General features: G+C 48.3%; 1 protein-coding gene across 1 annotated transcript in view; it reads left to right on the top strand.

Annotated features, from left to right (window-relative positions):
* Positions 1-2,973: 2,973 nt before the first annotated feature.
* Positions 2,974-22,882, top strand: part of FGF1 (fibroblast growth factor 1) — a 102,535-nt gene continuing 82,626 nt past the window's right edge. The window contains exons 1-2 of the mRNA XM_082652334.1: positions 2,974-3,327; positions 13,171-13,326. The gene's annotated coding sequence lies outside the window, so the exon portion shown is untranslated. The remainder of the gene's footprint in view (positions 3,328-13,170; positions 13,327-22,882) is intronic.

Raw genomic sequence — 22,882 nt, 5'->3', positions numbered from 1 at the left:
ATTGGCTGCTCAGTATACTATTGTACGGATGTACCAGATGATGTAGCTGTTCCCCTCTTGACAGACATTTAGGCTGTTTTCACTCTTGCCATGTTGCAGCCACCATATCGTGAATCATACCCATAGATCTTTGTCTCTTTCTCTACAGACAGCAAGACCAGTTTTGCCACCATTTTAATGGTGAAAAGTTTAGGCTGGGTAACAGGAACACACCCAGGTAGGTCATTTGAGATGACAGTTTTGGTTAGGGGGTGCCTGGTATGCCTCGATTATGCCCAGAATGGTGTCTTGAACATAGTGGGTACTCAATAAGCACCTGTGGAATGAATGAATGGATGAATAGGTCCACATCCACTGCAGACACGTGGACGAGGCCTGCCCTGCCCCCATCCATAACAGGCTTTCTCAACTCCAATACTACTGACTTTAGGGCTAGCCTGGATACTCTGTTGTGGAGGGCACTATCCTGAACACTGCAGCAGGCTTAGAGCATCCCTTGCCTCTACCCGCTAGGTGCCGTGAGCACAGCCCCAGCTGCAGCAACCAAAAATGCCAAATGTTCCCTGGGGAAAATTTGGTCCCAGTGATTTTTAAATATGGACTGTATTTGTGTAAGGGCAAAGGCCCTTTCTAAAAACAACTGACTCTGCAAAGGTTGATCCTATTCACCAATCCTCCCACATTAAAATGGCCTTTCTTCCTGGGTTCTCACAGTCCTTTCATAGAGATTGCTGAATACCTTTTTCTGGCTTCAGACTTTATTCCTAACATCTCCACCATGAGTTAGGTCAATCTTCGTAAAATACAATCCTCATTCTACGTTCTCTCATCACTGAATACCCCTCCTTGGAAGTACTTATCAAATGTGAATTCTTACATTTATTTGAGAAAGTACTACATTAATCTGTTTCCCCTCACTCAATTCCCTAGAGGGACTCATAAGTAAGAATTTGGCATGTCACATGTCAGGTTTTGCTCACCATTTTTATGTCTGGTGCCCAAAACAATGCCTGACAGACAGTAGATGCTCAATGGGTGTTGGGTGGAAAGATGGATGGATGGATGGATGGATGGACAAAAGCCAAGGGCTGACTGATTCACCCATTTTTGCCCTTGTGCCTTCTAAAACAATTTTGAAAAATAATGTTACTTATACTCACATTTAAAAATTGACGTTAAACGTTCACCACTAAGTTGGTGGATGGATTCAAGATAATAGCTTCCAGCATATTGTAAATATTGGAATTAAAAATTTAAACTGTGACAACATTCTTTAAATGTTTAAATGTTAATCTGTTATTTTTATTTCTAATATTCTCTACAACTTTCACGGTACTCTCCCTCAAATTCAAGGGATGGAAGAGACAAAGTTGTTCAATTAAAGACTGCCTTAATTAGTTATGAAGGGAAGTTGAATTAAATTTTTAAAGGAAGCTTCCAGTTTGAGAACCTGGACCTGGAAATTTTTACATTCAGGGTTATGGTTCCTTAGTAAGATTTTTGAAGAGTGAGGGGTATGCTTTCCAGTAAAGGTAGGACTATTATGAACACAGACATGTTCTCAGGCAAATCAGTTTTAGGAAAAGGTACCTAAAGAAACTGGGAACCTGGAAATTGGTTCTCTAAAAACAATCCCTGGTGTGCCCATTGGAAAGTCTTGAAGACCACCATCCTAGGGGTAATGCATGCTAGTGGCCAGCAGAGGGAAGTGTTGGACAAGCTATTGGGCTCCATCTCCCTGGCTCTCCCTCAAGGCAGCAGACAGAAAGGGCAATTCACCTTGCATGCAGTGGGGACCACAGCCTGGGCGGCCCCACCCAGTCCTCTCTGGTGTGTGTGTGTTTGCACAGTGAATTATTCATAGGAAACTGGCTCCACGGAGAATGGAGGCCAGAGACACTCCATCCTGTACCTAGAATCAGGGCCTGGGACTGTAAACAGATGAAAACCTTCTTCTTCTTTCCCTTCAAGAACTGAGGTTGGGAAAAGAAACTGAGGATTGAAGTCATGGGTCTGAATCAAATGTGAGGTTTTTGTTATTCTTCTTATAAAATGAAAACAACAGTGAAATCTCAATAATTTATGGAGACAGGGAGCAAAGTGACGGAAAGTTCCTGCTATTCAGTCAGATGATGGGGGCTGGGATCTCTCTCCTTGGCAAGCTCACCTTCCCCAGCCTCTGCCTCTCTGGCTGTCAGATCAGAACAGGATTACCTTCCCCACAGAGCTGTTGCGAGGATAAATGAGACAAACGCGAGAAGAGAGCTCAGCATGAAAATGGCATTTAGCAAGGGCTCAAGAAATGACAGTGGTGAAGATGATATGGAATTGGCATTTTGTCAGGCATGAGGGTTTTCAAAGCTTCCCATTCAGGTCTGAAGAGGAAGAATCAGAGGCAAAAACCCAAGCTTTTTAAATATTTTCAGTTTTACAAGCCTAGGAATTAGAAGCGGAAACAGCCAGAATCAGTGTGATTCAGTGTAAGAGCCTCACTCCTCCACATTGCTCACAAGTGCCTTCCAGGGGTGGGGTCCCACCCAGTGCTGGTAAGAGGGTCTCTGTGTCTACAGCAGTGTGCCGATGACGGCCAGATGCGTGTTGACTATAGGACATGCCCACCAGCCTCAGATATAAAAGCAGTGACTTTGTTCATTAGATTGATATTCTGTGAAACCTCAAAGGGTGGGGATGAACTGGTTAAAATAAAGTTAGTAATTTGGACTAATAGCTCAGATATATTAAAAGTAAGGTTCAGAGCAAGCCCCCCTCCCCGCCTTCTGCCTTATACGTGGAAAGGTAACAGGGACATAGTTGAGAGAGAGGCATGGAGACAAGTTGGATGAGATAACTGCCCTTTCACCTGGCAGCTGTCCAGCCCCCAAATAGCTTTTGTGTTTGGTCCAAAAATAAGATCACATGAGAGGGGGAGAAATAAATACACAAGTGCTTGTCCTTGGGCTTTCTGTGGTTACACCAGCCGCACTGGTAGGGACCCCATGAGGGTGGCCTGACGACGCACTCCCCAGGCTCCCCAAGGCTGTGGAGCCCACCTGCATCAGGGCGGGTGTGGTGTGTGGTGTGAACACGGCCCTTCTCTGGGGGCTCCCTGAGCTCCATACACATCAGAGAGGGAGCAGGAGAGAGAGAACACGCAGCTCCAACAGCCTGGACTCCAGGGGAATAAGGGCATTGCCTCCTTTGGTGAAGGCCACGCCCTTCCTCCCGCGGTGGCCTGCCTGCAGCGGTCCTGGTAGGACAGTGTGGATGCTGTAGGCGACGCAGCTGCCGTCACCCAGAAAGAAAGTGCCCCAGAACCAAAGTACAGAGGTGAGTGCATCCGTTCCTCCAAGGGGCTCCGATTGCTGTGGACTTTCCGCTTGGCTTCAGGCTTGTGCTCTGCTCTCCCCCCACCCGCCCCCTGCTTCTCCCTGATCTGAGTCGGTGGCAGGCTTGAGGCTGTGTGATGGATGCTAGACTAAAGCATTCCTGTACTCCCTTCTCTCATTCGGAGGCCAGCTTGCTTCCAGAAAGAACTGGGTGAGTCGAATGCTTAGCAGGGAAGCAGGAAAGGGTTTCTACAAAGTGAATTATCTTTGCTGAGATCCAAGAAGACATTTCCCAGAAAATCATTAGACAAATCCCATTGCAGTAATGCTAATGCTTAGTTTTTTAAAAGCTCTGCATCGAATAGGAGATAAATAAAAGGATGCCAGCTGATTCCCTGTAACTGGGCAAAAGGGAGAAAACACAAATGGCATCTGTAGAGATTCCTTTCCCCCCTTCCCCATCTCTCCCTGATGACTTTAGAACCCTGCATAACATACTTAACAGATCCAAGAACTCTCTTCTTTGGTTGAGAACAAGAGGAATAAAATCAAGGGTTTGGGGAGAATTGCTCTGTAAGCAGAGTCAAGGGGCAAAGCAGAACGACATTTTGCAGAGTTTTGGGTTCTCCTTCTAACATCTCCGCCACCCGAGCACGTGACATGTACCTGTGCCTATTGAGGGTATGGACAGGTGTCTCCATCGCTTGCACACGCATACCGTTATCCCTCGGCTCAGGACCACAAATATCTATGCTCAGAGTAAAGCCAACAACATTGCTGGGAACAAGATAACTCCTTGAATGAGTCAAGATTCTTCTAGTGACAATGGACTGAAATCCAGTTTGAAGAGACTTAGACCAAAAAAGGGAAAAATGTTTTCCTCATGTAACTGAAAGAGCCAGCGTTTTGATATGGTGGGATCCAGGTGCCCAGATGATGTTATCCTGAATCTGTCTCTCTACATTTCTTGCTTTGCATCCCTGTGTCATTCTACTCCCAGGAAGACTCACTCATCCTGGTGGTAAGGTGGCTGCCAGCAGCTGGGGGCTGACATCCTACTGGCCCAGCCAACCTACAAGAATAGGTGTTTCCCTTTCCCAACAGTTCTAGCTAGAGTCTCAGGGTCACAGTTCACTGAACCAATGTGGGTACTGTGCCATCCCTGCCATGGGGGTGTAGTCATCCCCACCCAAAACCACACGGCCTGAAAGCAATGAAAGGCTGGGTCCCCGAAGACAATCAAGGGGGCTGCATGCAGGATGGCCAAGGTCATTGGTTGGCACTTCGTACGGCTTTTTTTGTGATCGTCTAGATTAAGAGCCAGAGCTCCTCCAACATAACCCCGCCTCTTTCCTCCCTCTTATAGTCCACAAAAATGTATGCGTGACAGAAAGTCTCATAGAAAGGATAATTATTAGTAGAACAGGTGACTAAAAGACCCCATGGTACGTCATCCCTAGAGACCTGAGAGTGGGAAAGACACCAGAAGGCTTGTCTCTGGCTCAGACTACCCACCATGCCCAGACCCACTGGGCCCCCAACCTGCCTGTGCTCCCACGGGTCTCCCCTTCCTTTCACCCACCCTTGCCCACTTCTTCCTCCCTCTTCTCTGCTAATGTGAACCCATCTTGCCTTTCAAGGGCCAGACTCCGTGCTGCCTCCCCTCCGAGGCCGCATCTGGCCCACCCAGCCTTTTCTGTTCTCTCCCTCTCCACACTGGGACAGCGCTGCCCCTCGGCATTGCAGTCCACTGTTTACCTGTTCTTTAAGAACTGCATGTACCTTAGTTTCTCTCCCAGCTTGGATTTTACATTCCTGGGGAAAATTAAGTTTCATCCCCAGCCCTCCCTGTGGTGTCTAACACACATTAGGTGCTTCCAACCAATAAAAATAGATAAAAACAGCCTCCCTAAATAGCTCAGAGAGGATGGCTAGATTAATTGAGATCCTTAATTCTGATTGTATAAGTAATATAATAACTATGACAAACACCGATGGAGCTCTGAATGTATACTGGAGCCCCTGACAGGCATCATCTCAGGTAATCCTCACAGTGACCCCACGAGGTAAATACCACTATTATCCCCATTTAACAGATGGGGAAACGGAGTCTCAGAGAACTCAGTCACTTGTCCTAGATCAGAGAGCTAGTAAGTGGCAGCGTGGGAGTTAGAACCCAGGCAAGCCTACCATCTCCTTTCCTATTAGATTCCTCAGTTACATGTTTATCAGTGGTACTTCCTGCTCCCTGATTTGAAAGAGCGAGGGGCACAGGTGATTGGTCAGAGAGCAGGAGAAAGTTCAGATATTTTACGCCCCTCTTCTGCCTCCGGGGCTCCCAGTGCCTCTACAGGGGGTTCACCCAGCGATGAGGGGTCACACCCCTACCCCAGAGCCAACAAGAAGGTCAGGGGCAGAGGAATTTCACAAAAGGAGGTACCTCTGGGGCTCTGCAGAGAGCGAGGTGCTTTTTGATGAGATAAGCTCTTCGATTAGAATGGTCTTTGGGGAAACGTTAGCTGGAGGGTGGGATTTAGAATCTGTTTGCCCGTCCGGCTGCCCATCACCAGGCATGGCCTTGTCCTTTCTCCTGCCCCCTGAACAGGGTGACCAGGCCAGAGGCCTCACTCAGAGGGCAGCTTGCAGGATTTGGAAAGCAACCAAATTCAGCAAATGCAGATCTCCAAGGAAACCCAAATCCTAAGTAAACTGTATTTTTTGTTTTATAACGTCTGTGCCTCTGCATCCAGCCACTGGCCTCTCGGTTGATGCCATCACCTGTGGTGCTGGGAGCCCTTGGTCTGAGGGTATCTTGTTTCTCTGATGCACGTGAACCTGCTCTTGTGAGTTAGCACCTTCTCGAGAGCAGATCCTGTTGGGTGTATGCCATGAATCCTCACAGTCTCCCTGAGAGACTCAGAGAGCTGGCATCCCCACGAGGGAGGCACAGTGAGATGAAAGCACATTCCCAAATACACAGAAGCAGGGAGGGGGCCGGGACTCCGGGAAGCGGGCCTCTGAGGTCCAAGCCTGCTTGCTTCCCCAGGCTGTCATGATAGAACAAAGCTAAAACCCAAAGAATTAAATAGGCTAAGTAATAGGCTTTGGGTAAATATTTAAGAGAAAAACCGCCACTAGATCCAAGAGAAATAAAAACAAATATTCACACAAAAACTTGTATACAACACGAATGTTCCAGCACCGTTACTCATGATATCTAAACAGAGGAAATGAGCCAAATGTCCATTAACTGATGAACAAAAAAAGATGGCGTACCCATACAGTGAAATATTATTCAGCAATAAAAAGGGATGACGTGCTGATACGTACGGATCGAACTACCATGTGGATGGACCTTAAAGACACTATGCTTTACAAGGAAAAGAAACCCACGCTGTATGATCCCATGTATATGAAATGGCCAGAACAGGCGAATCTACAGAGACAGAAAGTAGACCGGTGGTTGCGTAGGCCTGGCGGGAGGGCAGGGATGAGGAATGATTACTAACGGGTATGGGGTTTCTTCCGGGGATGACAAAAAAAAGTTCTAAATTAGACAGTGGTGATGGTTGCACAACTTTGTGAACATACTAAAACCACTTAATTGTATACTGGAAATGGGCAAACTCCATGGTATGTGAATTACATCTCAATAAAATTGCTCAGAAAACCCCCAAACCATGGCTAATGAACCCAGTGACAGGGCTTTGCTGAAGGATGTGGTCTTACCCCGTCTGCTCTGATAAGCTTATGTCTCATCCCACCACGCTTGGCCACAGGCCACCCAAACAATTCAAGTGGAAAGAATATAGACGGAAAAGATAGGCTCCATAGATTTCTCCCCGGAGTCTAAACTGGAGGATCTTTTTTCTTCTTTCTTGTCCAGATCATTTTAAATTTTATGGAATCAATCTCACTATTCAGTTTTTGTTTCTGGGTTTCAAATCATGCTTCAAAAAGCATTCCCCATCCTAAGATGGTAAATCTCATTACCTAATGCTTTCCTCTAATGCTCTTCTCTAATGTTGTCCTCTAAGGTTTGTCTTATTACATTTAAACCTCTTATTTAATTGGGAATTTAACAACAAACTGGGGATCCAGGTTGTTTTTGTTTGTTTTGCCAAATAGATAGCCAATGATTAGATCAGGAGTTTTAAAATTTGAGATTAAAATGGACTTGGGGCATCTTGTAACTTCCTGAAACTCAGTATGAAAAAGTGTGTGTGTGTGTGTGTGTGTGTGTGTGTGTGTGTGTGTGTGTGTGTGTGTGTGTGTGTGTGTGTGTGTGTGTGTTTGCTGTATACATTCCAACGCACCAAGGCAAGTCAACAGGACAGTTGTTAAACAATTACAGGGGAGGCCTGAGTGATTCCCCATAGGGAAAGTTCTCTGTCACATATGAAGGGAGAATCCCACCCCCTTTGGCTTTGACGTGTTACTGAGGCAGAGAACGAGGGGTGCCTCTCACTGGCTCCCCTGGGCCTGTAACACTTTAGGTTTCTGATCATTGGCTGACAAACCAATGGAGCTGATACATCATTTTAGGTGACAGAACTTGGGGTCCTCCTGTCACAAGGAATTGGAGGAGGTTTCCTGTCCAATAAATATAAATAAATGATATAGTGAAAATAAAACTGCCATTCCAAAGAAAATAGCAGATCCTTCCGTGCAGACTCGTGTGTTCACATAATAAACGTATAAGCAACTCACTGTGTGCCAGGCACTGTCTAGACTGGTGGTTCTCAAAGTCTGGTCCGTGGACCAGCAGCATCCGTATCTCCTGGGAACTTGTTAGACATGCAAATTCCCAGGCCCGCTCCAGACCTACTGAATGAGAAACTCTGGAGCTGGGGTACAGTCATCTGCGATTCTGATGCACATTCAAGTTTGAGAACCATTGGTCCAAGTACTGGGAATATAAGGGTGAAAAGACAGATAAAATCCCTGCTCTCCTCACGGACTTTACATTCCAGTGTGTGTGCTAGGAGAAGACAGACAACATATAAGTAAACAAATAACTGAACATGATAATTCTCAGCTAGTAAAAAGATCTATGAAGAAAAAGAAAGATCTATGAGGGGCTGATTTAGAACAGGTGGTCAGGGAGGAGGGTCTGAAATGAGACCAGAATGGTAAGGAAGGGCCAGCCATGTAAAGAATCAAGGGGCAGAAAAGAAATGCATGCACTTCAGGCAGGGGGAACAGTAAGTACAAAGGCCCTGAGGCAGGACCACACTTGGCCTGTATGAGGAACAGTGAGGCTGGAGCACAGTGAAAAGGAGGAATGCATCGGGGATGGATTTGGAGGGGCAGGTGGTAACAGCAAGCTCAGTTTTTGTTCTTAGTGCCAAAGAAAGGCACTGGGCAGTTCTGACCAAATAGAAACATGATCCAATTTACCTTTTAGCAGGATCCCTCTGGAATGAACTGTAGGGGGTAAGGGTAGAAAGAAGCAGGGAAGTCGGCGAGGAGGTATCGCGATAATGCAGGCAAGGAATATTGGCACTTAGACCAATGTGCAAAGATCTATTATTAAGTGAAAAACAAACAATGCAGGACCGTGCCTAGTAAATCGCTTTTAAGCATACACACATTCAAGTGTGTGAAGACATTTCTGTCCCTCAAAGGATCCAGAAAAAAAAGTAAATAGTGGTTATCTTGGGAAGAAGGGGGGTTAGTGAGGGTCATTTTATACCTCTCTGTACATTGTGCATTTTTAACATGTGCGCAAGGCATTACTTTTATTTAAAGATAAAATATTTTAAAATAAACATTGAAAAGCTGAGATCTAGGAAAACATACAATAGGCTATGGGTGACCAATATCAGAAAGAGGAAGCCTACTTCTCATGGGTGTGACCCTCTCTAATTAGGCGTCCTCCCCTGAAGCCGCTGAGAGCCAGGCTGACAAACTGGGACAAGTTCCTGTCCTTGGGTTAGAGTGGGATCAGAGTGAGGCACCTTCTCACTGGAGGACCTCTGGACCCCATTTCTGTCCTGTAGCTCTGGTGATGTTTGTGTCTGTCAGGTCTCCTTGGGCAACCAATACAATTTCCTGTGAATGTCTGCTGTATTTCCCTGTGCCCTATTTGTCAAATTGCTCCCCTCCGTCATCTTGGCAGCCGGTTCGCCAGGAGGCCAGCGTGCCCTTCATTTAATTGCATGATTGGGCATAAACAGAAGGAAATACTTTACTGCAGGGAGAAAGCGGCAGGCAGTATCTGATTTCTCCTGTCAGTTGATTAGGATTTGTTGAGTCCGAACAAGGTCAAATGAGATTAGAAAGAAAATGCAGTGTGTCTGGTATGCATTTCACATAACTGTACCATTTATGTAAACAGGATGTACGAAGGGGAAATTTTAAAGCAAATACTGAATGTCAGCCTCAAGGTTCAAGAACAAGAAACCAGGGCTTATGTGTTATGCTGGGAGAGAAAGAAAATTTATTTTCTGGGACATTTGGAGTCCTACTGAATCTATCACGCTCTGATTCCCTTTTCATGTTGGTGCAGTTAAAAAGTGACAGTTTTACATCTGATTTTCAGAGGCACTGAGCACAGAATAAGAAAAAACCAAAGAAACGCCCCATTCTACCTTTCTCGTCCTTCTAAAGCTCTTATAAGTGGTTTAGAACCACTTTCTGTAATAGCTGCCGCTGAAGTGCTTGATAGTGAGTCAATCTCTTAGGACATGGAAGGAAAAATCTCACCTCCAGCACCGGCCAGAACATTCTAGACGTGGCTGACTCCGGCCAAGGCCACACCTCTGTGGATAAACCTACCCGGCTTCTACTAGGATTTTTGTTGGTCCTCGAAATCTGTCATTTTCTTCCTTTCTCAGATCCACCCTCTGCAGGGCTAGTAAGCATATAAAGTTTTAGTCACTTAAACACCTTAAATAGTTTTAATGGCTTTAAAAGTGGTCTAAACGCTTTGAGGGAAGATATGGTTTCTGTTACACACTCTCTATAGGATCTAGCATCTTGTGAACGCTTAATAAGTGGCTTGGACAGCTATTATTTCCATGGACTATTTCCTAGCCCAGAGCTGGAAGGCTATTGTGAGGCCAGACTTTTAAACTAGGAAACGTCCTGTCCCTTCCCATGTTAAATAACAGAGGGGCCAGGAAGTATTAACATTATCATGTCTCATGACTCCAAGCATCTGAACATATATTATTTAAATGATAAATCTAGATATGGTATGTATACATACACACACACACACACACACACACACACACACACACAATGGAGTACTACTCAGCCATAAAAAAGAATGAAATAATGCCATTTGCAGCAACATGGATGGACCTAGAGATTATCATACTAAGTGAAATAAGTCAGAAAGAGAAAGACAAATACATGATATCACTTATATGTGGACTAAAATATGACACAAATGAAACTATCTATGAAACAGAAACAAACTCACAGACATAGAGAACAGATTTGTGGTTGCTATGGGGGAGGGGAGGTGGAAGAGGGATGGTGTGGGAGTTTGGGATTAGCAGATGCAAACTATTACATAGAGAATGGGTAAACAACAAGGTCCTACTGTGTAGCACAGGGAACTATATTCAATATCCTGTAATAAACCATAATGGAAAGGAATATGAAAAAGAATATATATATGTATAACTGAATCACCTTGCTGTACAGCAGAAATTAACACAACATTGTAAATCACCTATATTTCGATAAAATAAATTTTTTAAAAATGATAAATCTAGACACTTCCATTTCAACATGGAAGTTGAAATAAATATGGAACTTGAGGGAAGTTAAACCAAAACATTAAAAAATTCAATATTGAGGAGAATTACATTACAGTAAGCACTTTAAGGAACTGAGGAATCAGTTCCCAGTATTTGGACAGGAACATTGCCGAACAACACCTGATATGTAATAAAGAAACTGGTTTATATCAGTAGCTAGTGGTTGTATTTGCCTGAAAGCTGTGTGGTTTTTTGGCTTTTTTTTTTTTTAAATAGCATTTCACAACTAGATGTAATGGAGAAGTAACACTGAAATAATGACTTACACTTGCATTACCGGTGTTCAAGGTGCTGTCACAGGCTTGGGCACATTTGATTGTCAGCATAATCGTGTTGGCTTGCGGGAAAGACGTGGTTCAGAAAGCCTCGTGAATCTCTTTCAGGAAGGAGGGAGTCAGGGCCCTGAGATGCTGAGCAGCCCAGAAATGGTCAACAGCCCCGTGTGGGCAGGTTCAAGAGTGCTAGCCTGAGGTGGGAGACCAGCTTTCAGACCCGGTGAGGACTTAGAAACTACGGGGGCAACCTGGGTGAGACGCTGAGCTGTATCTCTGTCCTCGGTGTTTTCAGGGTGTTTCCTAACTTTACAATCTATCATTCCATGGGGTTAAAAACGGTTCACCTGCCCCCTGCATGCAGCAGAGCAATTCTCCAATATTGAGAAGATGACTGTCTGAAATATTTTCGTCTGTGATCCAGAGGTCCTTTGGAATCGTGCAGATGCTCGAGAAAATGACTATTTTTTAAAAAGCAAATTATTAGGATCTTTGAATATGTGGCAGTGGCAATTCATGGAGGTTCCTGTTAATAAAGTTTGCAGAAATCAACTCTTTCTGCACCTCTCAAGTCCCTTTTAGGAGATCTGTGGCTCATCCGTTATCAGAGCTGTGTGATGTCTGTGCCCCTAGTTCTGTCACAGGAGGTGAGCTTCTCTGAGCCTGTCCCTTCAGAGGCACATGAAGTCTCCCTGGCTGCTCCCTGATGAGTCTGGAGAACAGTTTTCCACCCCCACCTTCCCAGAGGAGGGAGAGACCAGTGAGCATATTTCTAATTCCAACAGGCCAATCTGTACCTCCTATCTGAATCACCAGGTGGGCAGGCTTGCACACACACTCTGTGACACCTCCCAGGCTCAGACGCCTGCATAAGCAGGTAGGACTCTTCATCAACTATAAGAAACTATTAATCATGTTTCCATTTGGTCTCTTCAAAGACACCTCCCAAGCTGTATCCTTTCAGTCCAGTTTCATTCCTCACCTTGCAGCCAAAGAGTTATTTGTACAGGCAGCTTCCTCTCTTCGTTACCCCATCCTGGCCAGGGGCACAAAGATGCCACCCATGGTCCATTGAAGAAATCCCCACCGGAAGGTTCGCCTAGTTCAGCATGGACAGGCTGGACCACTGGTGAGGAAGGGCAGAAATATTCTCTCTGCAGCCCCTCCCCAGCCCTAAACTGCATGCCCACTGCCTCGAGCAGCTTTGCAAAATGGGAACAGCACAGACAGACACACACACACTGCCACACACAGACATCTACACCCTGTGCGGGGATGCCAGATGCCAGAAGCAAAAAGGATTCCCTTTCATCCAGCAGCCTTCTGATTGCAGAGGAGTGTCTCTGAGCCGTGACCCGCTGTTTCCCTGCCAACTGAGGCCTCAAAACAAACAGGAATCTGCTCAGACAGGCTAGTAGTCCATTCGGCTCAGCCATGTGCCCCAGGACAAACCACGCTAGAATAACACCCAGGAGAGCTGCCACGGCCGTCTGCTGTCTCTGCCTCCCTTCCCTGCTGGCCACCAGCTCTGTGCCCCTGGGCCTGCCACCGGCTGCCCAGGGTTGGGGGCCCTTAGAGCTCCGTGTGCATCCCTGTGGGCGGGGTCGCTAAGGCAGGTCCCCTCTGCAGATCAACGAGGCCAGACAGAGACCCAGAGGCTGCATTATCAGTCCCCCGCCTGCCTCCCTGCTTCCCGCACAGCCCTGCGGGACTGGGAGCCAGCTCTGTGGCACGATGTCTGCAGGCGGACCAGCAACCTGATGTACATGCCACGGCCCGTCCCCTCTCCCCACACAGAGCTGCGGCCACCGGGAGGTTCAGAGAGTCGGCTTGGGGCTGCTGGAGAAGCAGCTGCAGCGCGGTGACAGTGACACCACAGAGCGGACAGACCAAGTGGATCCCCTTTCCCTTCGACCGGAGAGAGGAGCAGCCCTCAGCCTGCAAGCTGTTCAGGTAAGAATCAGGGTTTCTGTTCTGAGCAGGTTATAGTATTTCCAGAGCTGAGGTGGAGTGTGTGTGTGTGTGTGCGCGTGCGTGCGCACGCGCGTGTGTGTGTGTGTCCCAGTGCAAGTATAAGGCTGCTTGGAATAAAAAGCAGGGCTGGCTAATCGCACAGACATGTAAAAAGAGCACCTGGAGTGCAGAGACTGTGAGAATAATCACGCCCCCGCTGCCCCCTTTATCTTCATTCCCGCACTGCCGGGCCATGAGGACTGGAGGGGGCGCAAGGTTCTCATTCACTAAAGCCTTTGTGGTTCAGCAGGACACGGTGGCCTTCGTGAGCCTGCCTGGCATCACCCTGCTTGCCACACTTACCCTCTTAGGTAGCCTGGAAATTCAGGCACCTAGAAATCCTGTCCACTGGGTGGGCACCTTAGATTTGTTCAACCTTTTGATATAGAAGTTGGGCTGAAACAGGATTATCTGAGTGTGTTTGAGAGGGTGGGATTCTGATGGCCCTGCTGGTCACCTGGATTACTTCTTACTGTCCTGATCTCCTTTGAAAATCACATCCTCATTTCAGGGCTCCTCCAGATAGGCACCGGCAGAGAGGGAATGGGAATGGCTAGCCACCGGGCACATTCTCTGGCACTGACGCTATCCACACCTACGTCACTATTATATGCCAAAAGTTATGCAAGGCTTCTAGACGGAGCGCTCGAAAACTTCAGACCTCCAGGTGCTGGGGTGGGAATTTCAGGCGTTTAATCACGGACCCATTTTTCAGAGACCCAAGAGGGCACCCACTTATCTCGCCTCTCAGGAGCAAGAGCTCGCTCTGTGCCTCAGCAGACACAAATGCTCTGTGCTCTCTCCAGCTGTTTAAATCCAACCCCACTTTCCTGCTTTGGTAACTGGCACTTTCCCTTTCATTTGCTACAGGGATGCAATTGTTTATGATTTAGCTCCGTGAACACCAGTGGGCGGATGCAATCATCCGGGCAGAGGGTGAACTGGGCTCTGAGTGAGGGCGAGCCAGCCCAACAGTGGCAAAGGGTTGGAGAGAAATCAGCTTTGCCAAGTGGTGTCTAGCAAAGGGCTGGCCAGCTGCCTCCCAGGGCTGTCTGGGTGAATGAATGTGGATTTTGGTGGAGACTGTGATTCACAGTCGCAAACTCCCTTTGTTTTCTTTGTGTTGTCATTGAGGGCTTCCGAGGAAATTCCCCTTTTGAGATCATGTACCTGACTGTCTTCTGTTGATTCTACCTTTTTAGCATGAGGAAATGGATTTGTAAATGCAGTACTTCATCAAAAACAAAGTTAATACACGAAAAACTAAGGGACAAGACGTTGAGTTACTTGTAAACTTCCTCCCAAATCTGGTGTGCACATACACATATAGGGCTTGCCAGGTTCCAAAAAGGATTTAAGGAAGCAGTATCCAGTTAATTAAAATGGTTTGATTTCACAGGCAGGTAGCACCAACTCTGAGGATGATATTTCCACGGTGACAGTGGACAGACATCCATGCGTTCTATCTACACCTAGCAAAGGGATGTCTGATGCCAGGACAGAGATGTGCTCGCTCACTCTGCTGACGTGCGTTATGTGGACCCTGAATAAACTATTACAGGTCATGGAGCTGCTGGCCCCCCTGTGCCAGCTTCCAGCAGTCAGAGACCATACAGAGGGGAAGACACACCCCTTCCACCTCATCCAATAGGCATTACTTGGCTAATGCAATACTCCTTGATTTAAGCTACTGGAAAAATAATCTGCAATCAGTCGTGCTACAGACATACCCTGTTTTAGGTCAATCTAACAACTATCCAGGACACATAAATTGTAAGTGCATGACTGTTTTTCCTTAAGAAAGGATTCACTCGTCAAGTTCATCAAGTACTGTTAAGGTGTCCCACCTAAAGATGGGACTGGATCCAGCCCATTCAGCCATAGAGAAAGGTGAGGACTTACCTGGGGGGGCAGGTAGCAGAGAATGAACCTGGGCTGACAGGATGTCCAACTCAGCTGGGAGGTAAAGGAGTCCAAGGTAGAGGAACAAGGACAAGCATCTGGGCCAGTGGCCTATAGCGAGAGAAGAGGGAGGGAGGGAATAGTAATTATTATTATTACTATAACATATATTTTTTGGTTGCCCTGGGTCTTAGTTGCAGCTCCCGGGCTCCTTAGTTGTGGCATGCAAACTCTTAGCTGTGGCATGCATGTGGGATCTAGTTCCCTGACCAGGGATCGAACCCAGGCCCCCTGCATTGGGAGCGCAAAGTCTTTTTTTTTTTTTTTGTCTGCCTTGGGTCTTTGTTGCTGCGCACGGGCTTTCTCTAGTTGTGGTGAGCAGAGGCTACTCTTCGTTGCGGCACGCGGGCTTCTCATTGTTGGTATGGCTTCTCTTTTTGTGGAGCACGGGCTCTAGGCGCACTGGCTTCAGTAGTTGTGGCTCGTGGGTCCTAGAGTGCAGGCTCAGTACTTGTGGTGCACGGGCTTAGTTGCTCCGCAGCATGCGGGATCTTCCTGGACGAGGGCTCGAACTGGGTCCCCCGCGTCGGCGGGTGGATTAACCACTGCGCCAGCAGGGAAGCCCAACAGTAATTATTTTGATTCCTAAATGTTACTACTTAAGAGAGGCAGCAGAATAGTGGTTAAGTACATAGATTCTGCAGCCAGGAAGAAGCTGGGGTTCAGTTCAGACTCTGACACTTACTAGTCCTGTGACCTTGTGCCTCAGTCTCCTCATCTGTAAAATGGGGTAATAAAGTACCAGCCTCATTACTGAAAGGATCAAATGAGTAATAGTCTTAGCTCAGTGCCTGGTTTATAATGAGTAAAACCTAAGTATTTCTTGTTGTTACTGTTATTACTATTATTATTGTCATTGAAAGGTCAGTTCTGAAAAGGCTGCTCACAAGTCCATTTGTTCCAAGGTCCAAAGTGACTCTCTGAGTGACCATCAGTGCCACCTTCTGGGCAGCTGGAGGTGCTTTTCCTTGGTGTGGAGTTTTGCTTGCATTTCCCAGCTTTCAGAATCGAGGAGCTTCTGTGCTGGTGGCCAGCGTTTCTTGAGCCCTTATATGAGCCAGGCACCGTGCCTGACTTTACGTGTGTGACCTCGCCGGATTCTCGTAACAACCCTGTGAAGTAGGGCTGTCACGGCTGCAGGAATTGAGCTCGGTGGGCTGGGCCATTTGCCTACAGTCACACAGTTACCAAACTGCAGAGCCAGGCTTACACCCAGGCTGTGCTGCTAACCAGTATGCCGTCTATGATTTGGGGGACCACTGGAGGTGTCCTGACAGGCAGGTGGAGTTTGGTGACAGATGGACTTCAGCAACAGATGAGATCTGAAGGCCCCAGAAAGTAGACCAGAATTTGGAAGCTTTGCCAAGAAGACAGCAGAACCCTACATTGGCCTGGGGACAGAACCTCAGCCTTGAGGACCCACGACCTTTGGGGCTCGGTGTTTGGGAACAAGACATGAACGCAGGCCCTGCGGGACAAGGTGGGCCTCAGGCCTTCCTGCCGCCGGCAGTGGACGGTGCCCAAAAAGAGAGGAAATGGTACAGAGACGGACACAGCAAGGGTGCTGGGCCAGATATCCTGACACCCCTCTAGCCTAAGGTCAGAGGTCATCTTGAGCTAAGCCCGAGGTCAAGACTAGGTGACTCCAGCCGTGGAGAGAGGAGGAATGGGCAATCCAGAACGTAGTATCTGGGCTCAGTGAAGTTTATAGTGATGTAAAAGGCTTGATTTGCCAATGCAATTTCTCTAAATTGAACATTTAAAACATGACACACAGAGATTTGTTTTACGCATAATTGCTCAAGCCCACCTCTCTGACTTCAGCCGAGGAATGCTGGCGAGAGGAACAGGTGTGAGAGTGTGCCTACCTCACACCAGGGCTGTGTAGATCTGGGGTTACTGATGGACAAGACTCATCTCTGCCGCTCCAGAACCTGTGGTCTGGCCCAGGTGTTTTCAGACTTTAATGTGCATGAGAATCACACGGGAGCTTCTTTAAAACACCAGGTTCATAGAGAACAGACGTGTGGTTGCCCAGGGGAAGAGGAGGGAGGGACAGAGTGGGAGTTTGGGGTTAGCAGGTGCAAACTATTACATATAAAATGGATAAACAACAAGGTCCTACTATATAGCACAGGAAACTATATTCAATACCCTGTGATAAACTATAATGGAAAAGAATATTTTTAAATGTATGTCTATGTATAGCTGAATCACTTTGTTGTACAGCAGAAATTAACACATTATAAATCAACTATACTTCAACAAATAAGTTAATTAAAAAGATTTTTTAAACTTCAGGTTCCTGGGACCTACCCACACAAGTCCTGAAGTAGCCGGGTTCATGAGGGGCCCAGGATTCTGCATTTCCTGGCTGGGGCCCAGCTGGTTCTGATGCCTTTGGTCCACAGGCTACAGCTGAAGAAGCCTCGGGCTGACCGTTGCTCTGGTTCCCTTGTCTTCATTGCTGTTCATGAGAACAGTCACGGGGCCTGAATCAGTGGCAATTAGTCTCTTCTCTGTCACAGCTTCTTCCTGGACCATTTTACTTAGGCTAAACCTTCGCTGCTGGTAATAACAGCGACAGCCCGCCTACTGCGTATTGAGTTACCATGTGCCGGGCACAGTACTAAGCCCTTCACAACCATCCCGTAAGTTAGGTGCCATTATTATCACATTTGACAAGGGAGGGGAAAGGCCCCACTGCCAGTATGTGGCAGATCTGAGATATGAACCCAGGCCCCGCAGATCCCCAGAGCACAGCCATGGAACCCCTGGGCGAGGCTATGAACATAGTTTTAGCTTCTCTGTCAGTTCAACCCTCCTTTCTCACTCTTGGGTGTCTTTCTCCCCTTCACATTCCTATCTTGTCCTCCCCCATCCCGCGACTCCCATATAATTTCTTCAGAAGATGATGTATCCCTGTGGTTCCCTATTTTTATCTCATTCAATAAGTCAAAAAGGGTGTGGTCAATGGGTGGGTAGAAGGTAGCTGTTATGGGTTAAATTGTGTTTCCCCCTCAAATTCATATGTGGAACTCCTAACCTCCAGTATTTCAGAATGTGAGCTTATTTGGAGATAGTGTCCTGACAGAGGTCATCCAGCTTTGTTTTGTTTTGTTTATAAATTTATTTATTTATTTGTTTATTTTTGGCTGCGTTGGGTCTTCATTGCTGCCTGCGGGCTGTCTCTAGTTGCCGCGAGTAGGGGTTACTCTTCGTTGCCATGCGCGGGCTTCTCATTGCGGTGGCCTCTCTTGCTGCAGAGCACAGGCTCTAGGCACGCGGGCTTCAGTAGTTGTGGCGCATGGGCTTAGTTGCTCCACAGCCTGTGGGATCTTCCTGGACCAGGGATCGAACCCGTGTCCCCTGCATTGGCAGGCGGATTCTTAACCACTGCGCCACCAGGGAAGCCTGGTTATCAGAGATCATTAGGGTGGGTCCTAATCCAGTATGACTGGTGACCTTTTAAAAAGGGGAAATTGAGACACAGTGACATATACAGAGGGAAGATGATGTGACAAGACACAGGGAGAAGATGGCCATCTACAAGTCAAGGAGAAAGGCCTGGGCCAGATCCTCCCCTCAAAGCCCTCAGGAGAAACCAACCCTGCAGATGCCGTGATTTTGAACTTCTGGCCTCCAGAACTGTGAGACAAGAAATTTCTGTTGTGTAAGCCACCCAGTCTGTGATACTTGTTACAGCGGCCTTAGGAAACAGCTACAGTAGGAATGAGATTCCCCCTCTAGGCCCTGGGTCTGGGCTGATCTAGGTGAAGGCCACACATTCTGCCAAGCTGTGGCAACTTCTTCTTTAATTCTGAGTGCTTTTCTGTTGGCTTAAATAGTGTTCTTGGGAGCCACAGGTAGGCCCAAGGCCCAGGAAGGAAGAAGGAATGAATGGAAAGGATGAAGAGGAAGCAGGGAAGGAAAAGCAAAGAACAAAGGAGGCAGGAGCAGAAAGAGAAAGAGAGTGGAGACCAGGATGGGCACACTGGAGGCCATCCCTGACCAGTTCAGGTCATGCAGCTCATTCATGGGGCCCCTCCTGCGTGCCAGGAGCAGGCCACCGGGCCTGGGACCACCAGTCCCTACTTTCATGAAAGGTAGAGGCTAGGCGGGTCCACCGACATCCATCGTGCAGGAACTCCCCCTGCAGGCACAGGGCAGAGTGCTGGACCCAGTCAGGGGCTCTGGAAAAGCTTCGGCGGGGAGGGGATGCTTGGGCTGAGATCTGGAGGATGAGCAGGGGTCAGATGGGTGAGGGCTGAATGTTTCAGGTGGAGGGAGAGCACGAGCAAAGGTCACATGGTGTAAAAAGTGTGGCTTCACCAAGGACTGGAGGGGAGGCCAGTGTAGCTGGAAGGCAGGGAAGCAGGGGGGCAAGTTGGCATCAAAGGGGCAGATGTGGGCTGGACCACAGTGGCCACACTGAGCATTTCGGTCCTTTGCTGAGAGCCACCGAAAGCCAGAGAAGGAGGAGATCCTCTATAGGGTAAACTCTGAGTTCAACAAAGGACAAACAAGTTGCTGGTGCGGTTCAGCAGTGGGTCAGCCCTGAAGCAAGACAGCAGGCTTCCTGAGCTCACAAATCTAGGGTTGGCTGTGTCATGATTAAGGAATAAAGTTCCAGGCCACTTCCCAAATAGTGTTCTAGCGCAGTCCCCCTCAGCTGAGCATGTTCTAGGTGTTGGTCATGGCCCCACTGGAAAGGGTTTAAATAGGGACAGCTGTCTCCTGCTGATGAGGTTAATTTGTGAACTTGGCAGCCAGGCCAGGCTCAGACTGGGGTTGACCAGGTGGCCCCTTCTTTGGTATCATTTGAAGGACACAGAGAGGCCTTGTGACTATAACCTCTCCTTTGCCTGCTGAACTTCGCCTGAAGCTATGGGAGAGGGCCAGCCGTCAGCAGGCCAATTATTCAGCATAAGATTCAAGCTGTGAAGGGGAAAGAGGCAGGGGCAAGAAGCCCAGGCAGACCCCCTGAGGCACCAGGGGTGAACGTGGGCAGAGACAGGTCTGAAAAGAGGCAGAGAGTATAAAGGAGGAGCGCAAAGAACTTGACGCCAAAATTTGCCTTATTCGTGATTTCGCACAAGCAGCAGCAAGGTGGGCCCTCAGCTGTGGGAAGTCCACCTTGGGGTTTGCAGCCCTCTCCTGTGCCCCTGCTACCAGAGACGCACACCCCTTTCCCATCACTGGGAAACTCCACATCGACGCCAGCGGTTGTCGGCATAACCCATGAGTGAGTCCTGACGTCAAACTGAACGCCACGCCTTTGCCGTACACCCTGCCGGCCACAAAAAGAATTCCCTTCCTGGGCTTCCCTGGTGGCGCAGTGGTTGAGAGTCCGCCTGCCGATGCAGGGGACACGGGTTCGTGCCCCGGTCCGGGAAGATCCCACGTGCCGCAGAGCGGCTGGGCCCGTGAGCCATGGCCGCTGAGCCTGCGCGTCCGGAGCCTGTGCTCCGCAGCGGGAGAGGTCACAGCAGTGAGAGGCCCGGTACCGCAAACAAACAAACAAACAAAGAATTTCCTTCCAGCAGAGGGACTGGACTTGGCTTAGCAAGGATGAGTCCTTGGGGCAAGTGGAACACACTTTGGAGAAGAGAGGGGACTTTCAGGAAGGTGAGAACAGCCAGGGGGCCTCGTGGGGAGCGAGATCCTCCCACTTCTCTCACATCGCCCACTGGCTCTAGCCCCACCAGCCTCTCTTCCATTCCTCTGCTGTTCCACGCCCTTTCCTGCCTCTGGGACTTTGCAGTTGCTGTTCCATCTGCCTGGAGTGCTTTCCCCACAGTTCTTCACATAGCAGACCTCTTGTCAACTCCTTGAAGAGGCTTTCTCTCCTGTTATTCCCTCTCCTACCTCTGTGTCCTTCATGGCACTTACGCCAGTCTGTAGTCATCTTGTCAATTTTTAAAGTTTGCTATGATTCATTCTCCCCCCTAGAACGTAAGCCTCAGGAGGGGAGGACCTCATCTGTCTGGTTCCCTGCTATATCCCCAGGGCCTAGGACAGAGCCTAGGCACATAGTAGGTGCTCAGTAAATGTTGATCCAATGAATGAGTGAATGAGCGACTGGTTCAATCTTGGGAGTGGGAAAGCCAAGACCAAGGACAGCAGTGGGACACCCCAGCCTCTGTCGCTCCTCACAGCTCTAGAAAGGGGCACGTTACGTCTGAAAGCAGCACCGACAAGTGCACGTCGGGGTCCCCGACCCTGACTCGAGTGGGCAGGCCCCTCACAGTGCCCAAGACCCCATACTTAGCATCGGCTGCTCTGGCTTAGTGTGCACAATCTCAGCTCTTCAGAGAACTCGTTTCGGGAGCCTGGAAAAATCCAGCCTCGTTGTATTATTCATGCTCAAAGATGAATAACTTCTGTTGGCTGATGGACATCAAAGGCAAACAAGTGATGTCAGGCACCCAGAAGGGAGACATCGATCCGGCGCGTTCCAACCCTCGCACCCAGGGAGGTGGGTGGAGCCGCTCATCCTTGCCTTTGCCACCAGGTCCCACAGGAGCGGAAGCAGCGTCTGCACTGATAAATCAGTGCATGCACAGTGCTGCCCCAGTACCTCCGGGACACAAAGCGCTGCTACAAAACCAGGCTGCGCTTGTCCTTCCTCAGAATCTTCGTCAGAATTTAGAAATGGCACCTGGAGGACAGCGGAGAATGAGTACTTCAGAGTCCCTCCTCGGAGTCCACACGGCAAGCTGCAGCCCTGGGAGAGCGCGTCCCTGGTCCAGGGTCCCAGGCTGGCTTGGCCCCGGCTTCTTGGCCTTTAGTGCTAGGGTGGTGTTTACGTTAAAGGAGCAAAATGTTCCTCCTTAAGCCTCCACTGGTTTTTCCTGTTTGAAATGCTAATGGGGATGTTTCTAGGGGCAGAGATTCAGGTCAGCTTCAGGATGGTTTCTTCACAAGGATAAAATCCCCACTCCGCTGGCCTCACAGAACTTGCTGCCGTTCTCCCAGGTCAGTCCTGGGATCCCTGCTGAGGGCTCGGGAGGCAGTGTCCTAAGTTCCTTGGAAAGAGAGCTGACACGGGAGACCAAGAATTCTCCTGACGGCTCCACTTCTGCCCTGTCTCTCTCAGCATCCTTTTCCTATTTCAGAGTGACAGTCTGCGGGGCGTGATGCTAGGGGGTATAATGGTTGGGGCAGGACCGCTTGGGTTTGAATTCTGGCTCTGACACACAATAGCTGCACAGCCCTGGCCAAGTTCCGTAACCTCTCCACTTCTGTAAAAGAGACATAATAACGGCGCCCATACCCTAGGGCTGTTGACGGTACTATGTGAGTTCATACAGGTGAAGTCTGAGAGAGTGTAAGTGTTATATTATCAGCATTAGCCGTTACTCCCTCATAGGGCTGACTTAAGACTTCAGTGAGACAAAAATGTTTTACTACATAATGCATAGCACACAGTGTTTGCTCATTAAAATATTAATTATTGGGCTTCCCTGGTGGTGCAGTGGTTAAGAATCCACCTGCCAATGCAGGGGACATGGGTTCAAGCCCCGGTCTGGGA

Source organism: Grampus griseus (assembly GCF_964374135.1).
Source record: "Grampus griseus genome assembly, chromosome: 3".
NCBI lineage: Eukaryota > Metazoa > Chordata > Mammalia > Artiodactyla > Delphinidae > Grampus > Grampus griseus.
The sequence above is the reverse complement of the archived record's forward strand: the minus strand, read 5'-3'. Positions and strand labels throughout refer to the sequence as shown.